The sequence below is a fragment of the Budorcas taxicolor genome, chromosome 16 (genome assembly GCF_023091745.1).
Source record: "Budorcas taxicolor isolate Tak-1 chromosome 16, Takin1.1, whole genome shotgun sequence".
Lineage (NCBI taxonomy): Eukaryota > Metazoa > Chordata > Mammalia > Artiodactyla > Bovidae > Budorcas > Budorcas taxicolor.
Genome location: NC_068925.1, coordinates 7,308,627 through 7,313,768, shown reverse-complemented (window position 1 = coordinate 7,313,768; position 5,142 = coordinate 7,308,627). Strand labels below are relative to the sequence as shown.

The window sequence follows — 5,142 nt, the reverse complement described above, 5'->3', positions numbered from 1 at the left end:
AACTAGATGCTAGGGACATTGTGAGCATCTTTAAGAATGCGAGTGTTTTCTTCAAATATCAGAAAGATCCTATTGCCAAAAGGAATGAAATTTATTCTTTGTAATCCAAGAGGGAAACTCTAGAATAGAGCATGGAATAAAAGGGGTTAGGGACTTCAGCTCATGTTCACAATTGGTGTCTCCGAATCCCAAAAGACAGTATTGCCTGAGAGAATACATTCAGCAGCTGATGGGCCAATGAGTTGATAGCCAGAGGTAAAGATAAAAAATAAGTATGTTGTACACATTCCATTAACTTCCTCAGCATGCATACCTCCATGACAAATGTGAAAGGCTACAGTCTGAAAGAAGTTCAAGGACTAGACTGAACTCCATGTATTTTATCTGGCTTTTCTTATTTCTGTTTTTCTATCCTCTCATTATTGAAAGAAATATTTCACCTCTAATTTCTTATGGCTCACTCTGCTTCTTAATTTCTTGGTTTCATTTGGATTGTACCCAGTTCCAAAATAAAACAATCCTTTTGTAGATAGACCTCTCTGATAATTTTCTCCTTAAAATCTGTTTTTTCTTATAGTAGAATTGCTACTATTTTTTTGGCATGTTCTGGATATATTGTATATTAACACTGCTATATCATTTTATTTTAGGCAAGTTTCTTGTCAATGCAATGAGATTTGTGATGCTTTTCTGATTCTATTTGGAAAATTTTGTTTTTCAACAATGATTTTAAACCATACAAATATACTGAACTAAATGATATGTTTTACCTTGATTTTGTCATAATTTCATTATGCTCCTGAATAACAGTCAATGGTAAGCATATAGCAATGAAAAGCAGATTTGCCCCAAACAATAAAGGGGTTTATTTCTGGCAAAAGTGACGGACACTATTCATGCTATTCTCTTTTCTTTCTTCTTATTTCCTACCTGAAGCAAATAGGAGAACCTCTTTTAGTTGCTCTAATAATTTGGAAGAAAAATAACCAATTTTTTTGTTCCATTAAGATTTCATGTGTGTTACATACACAAATGACACAGATATTCACCTATTTTCTCCATTTTGGTGTCCAAATATATATTGTCTATCCATGTCTGCAATGATAAGTCCATGAATCAAGGGAAACTGAGTGTGGTCAAGCCAGAGATGGCAAGAGTAAACATCAATATCTTAGGAGTCAGTGAACTAATGGGTGAGTGGGGAATGGGTGAATGGTGGGAATTCAACAGGTGAATTTAATTCAGATGACCATTAAACCTACTACTGTGGACGAGAAACCCATAGAAGAAATGGAGTAGCACTCATAATGAATAAGACTACAAAATGTACACTTTTGGGTGCAATTTCAAAAATGACAGAATGATCTTGGTTTATTTCCAAGGCAAACTACTCAACACCACAGTAATCCAAGTCTACGCCCAACCACTAACACCAAAATATATAAATATCCTTTTCATCATAGGAGATTGGAATGCAAAAGTAGGAAGTCAAGAGATACCTAGAGTAACAGGAAAATCTGGATTGAGAGTACAATATGAAGCAGGGAAAAGGCTAACAGAGTTTTGCCAAGAGAACACATGGGTCATAGCAAACACCCTCTTCTGACAACACAAGAGACAAATCTACAAACAGACATTACCAGATGGTCAATACTGAAATCAGATTAATTACACTCTTTGCATCTGAAAATGGAGACGCTCTATACCGTCAGAAAAAAACAAGACCAGGAGCTGACTGTAACTCAGATTATCAGCTACTTATAGCAAAATCAGACTTAAGCAAAGAATGTGGGGAAAACCACTAAGCCATTCAGATTTGATGTAAACCAGTCCCTTATGATTATACAGTAGAGGAGACAAATAGATTCAAGGGATTAGATCTGGTAGACAGTGCCTGAAGCATTATGGGCGGAGATTCATAACATTGTATAGGAGATAGTGTGCAAACCCATCCCAAAGAAAAAGAAATGCAGGAAGGCAAGTGGTTGCCTGAGGAGGCTTTACAAATAGGTTAAGAAAGAAGAGAAGTGAAAAGCAAAGGAGAAAGGAAAAGATATACCCAACTGAATGCAGAGTTCCAGAGAAGAGCAAGGAGGGATAAAAAGGCTTTCTTCAATGAACAATGCAAAGAAATAGAGGAAAACAATATAATGGGAAAGACTAGAGATCTTTTCAAGAAAAATGGAGATACCAAAGGAACATTTCATGCAAGGACAGGCATAATAAAGGACAGAAATGTTAAGGACCTAAAAGAGGCAGAAGAGATTAAGAATAAGTGGCAAGAATACACAGAAGACCTCTACAGAAAGTGTCTCAAAGACCACACACAATGATGTGATCACTCACCTAGAGCCAGACATCCTGGAGTGTGAAGCTAAGTGTGCCTTAGGAAGCATTACTATGAATAAGGCTAGTAGAAGTGATGGAATTCCCACTGAGATATGATCCTAAAAGATGATGCTGTTAAAGTGTTGCACTCAGTATGTCAGCAAATTTGAAAAACCCAGCAGTGACCACAGGACTGGAAAAAGTCAGTGGTCATCCCAGTTTCAAACAAGGGCAGTTTTCAAACTAATGAAAAATTGTGCTCACTTCACATGCTAGTACGGTTATGCTCAAAATCCTTCAAGCTAGACTTCAGCAGTACTTGCATCGAGAACTTCCAGATGTACAAATCGGTTTTAGAAAAGGCAGAGAAATCAGAGATCCGTTGGATCACAGAAAAAGCAAGGGAATTCCAGAAAATCACCTTCTTCTGTTTCATTGACTATGTAAAAACCTTTGACTATGGATCACAACAAACTGGAAAATTCTTAAAGAGATGGGAGTTCTAGACTATCTTACCTGTCTTCTGAGAAACCTGTATGCAGATCAAGAAGCAATAGCTAGAACCCTATATAGAACACTGACTGATACAAAACTGGGAAAGGAGTATAACAATGCTGTATACTGTCACCCTGTTTATTTAACTTATATGCAGAGTACATCATGCAAAATGGCAGATTGGAAGAGTTAGAAGTTGGAATCAAGATTGCTGGGAGAAGGAGGGCCGCTTTTCAGCCTGAGTAGACAAAGACAGTGCTACGTGGGTTGGGTGGATGGCTGGGGGATTGGGCTGGAGAGGAAACATAATAAATTTGGAAGAGGATGGACAGGACAGTCTGGATGCTTGAACCAGCATAGGGAGGGTTGATGACTGCAAGACCCGAGCAGCATCATCCTTTATACCAGAAAGCTGGCGGGCACTATGGGGGAGAAAACAAAACAAGAAGAAAGCGGAGGAGGTGCTAGAAGAAGAGGAAGAAGAATATGTGTTGGAAAAAGTTCTAAACCATCAAGTGGTAAAGGGCAAAGAGCAGTATCTCCTAAAGTGGAAGGGGTTCTCAGATGAGGATACCACATTGGGAGCCAGAAGAGAACCCGGATTGCCCTGACCTCATTGCTGAGTTTCTGCAGTCACAGAAAACAGCACACAAGACTGAAAAAATCAGAGGGAGGTAAGCACAAAGCTGATTCTGATTCGGAAGAAAAGGGGGAGGAGAGCAAACCAAAGAAGGAAAAAAAAAAAAAAAAGTCAGAAAAGCCACAAGGCTTTGCCTGGGGTTTGAAACCCGAGTGGATTACTGGAGATACAGATTCCAGTGGAGAACTCATATTCCTGATGAAATGAACTCTAATGAGGCTGACGTGGTCCCTGCCAGGGAAGACAATGTCAAGTGCCCACAAGTTGTCGTACCCTTCTATGTGGAAAGGCTGACATGGCATTCTTACCCCTCAGAGGATGATGACCAAAAAATGACAAGAATGAACTCTCTTGAATATCAGCCCCTGTCATATCCAACTGTGGGTTTCAAGTGGGGAAAGAAGGAGTTCTGCTTGTCTTGACACCATAAAGGCGGTTTGAGAAGTTGTCCTTTGAAGAGCCAGTACGGTTTCTGTGCCCTGCAGCAGCCCAAGTGCTTTAAGGCCGTTCCATGCTATATAGTTTGCACACCCATCCCGGTGGAGGGGAAGGAGTGTCAGTGTTTCAAGGCAACCTGTTCTGAACTTTGCTTTAACAAAAGCAAAGGGCTTCCTATGAAGGACAAAATGCAGAATGGGGTATGGGAGAGCAAGAGACACTGTAGATCTTCAAAGAGCGACTCCACAACCCACACAACCTTCTTCCCGATAGTGTTAACTCCGCAGCTTTACAGCATGGCATGTGTCTATATTTTGTCTGTTGCTGGTGTATTATTTGGGGTGGGTGGAATGGGGTGGGAAAGAAGGGAGATGAGTTAGGATCATTTTTGTTAAAATTTGGGGAAATGGTGAAACAAAGGAAAGAACAACTAATGATAATTGGGTTCTGTGTCCATAATATTGTATACTTTCAAAAAAATGTCATTGGTAACCTAAATGAGAGACTGTTTAAAAGCTGTGAATGCCTGAAACTTAGAAGCCAAGGTATTCTCTGCCTGAGCTTGTTGTTCCCAACAAAGAACTAAGAAGCTACCAAAGCTACCATTTAGGGGATGGAAATTGGTTGAGGAGGAAAAGTTTTATTGGAGTGTATACACAGGCAGATCATTATGTCTTAGAGGTGCTAATTCATGCAATTGACAAGCCTTTCTTTTCCTATTTTGAAGTTATAAATATCAGCTTCTCCATCCAAGCCACTGGTGAAGTATTTAGGGAAGGGCAGAGTGTGGTATAGGAGGGAGGCAAGTAGGGAAAGAAAAGGGCCATTGCTCATAGGGTGGAAAACTCTTGGAGCCTCTGTTTTTTGAACTTTGAAACCATCAGTGGCAGGGTTCAGTCACTGATAACACAAGTTCAAGAGCTGAATGATTTCAAAAGCCCTGGTCTCAGGAGAAGATTTAATTTTCATACTGGGGCAGAGGTTCACTTTAAAACAAAACAAATTTTTTAATCCTAAGAATGGACTAAAATGCTGTCTTGAATCATGAGATCCATCAGTTCCTGACATCATCTAGACCTTCATCTAGGAAAAAATAAAGTGAAAAGTGAAGTCTCTCAGTCGTGTCTGACTCTTTGCGACCCCATGGACTCTAACCTACTAGGCTCCTCTGTCCATGGGATTCTCCAGGCAAGAGTACTGGAATGGGTTGCCATTTCCTTCTCTAGGAAATCTTCCCAACC

At 39.8% G+C, this 5,142-nt stretch overlaps 1 pseudogene; it reads left to right on the top strand.

Moving 5' to 3' along the window:
* Positions 1-1,189: 1,189 nt before the first annotated feature.
* Positions 1,190-3,885, top strand: LOC128061746 (chromobox protein homolog 1-like; annotated as a pseudogene).
* Positions 3,886-5,142: the final 1,257 nt, after the last annotated feature.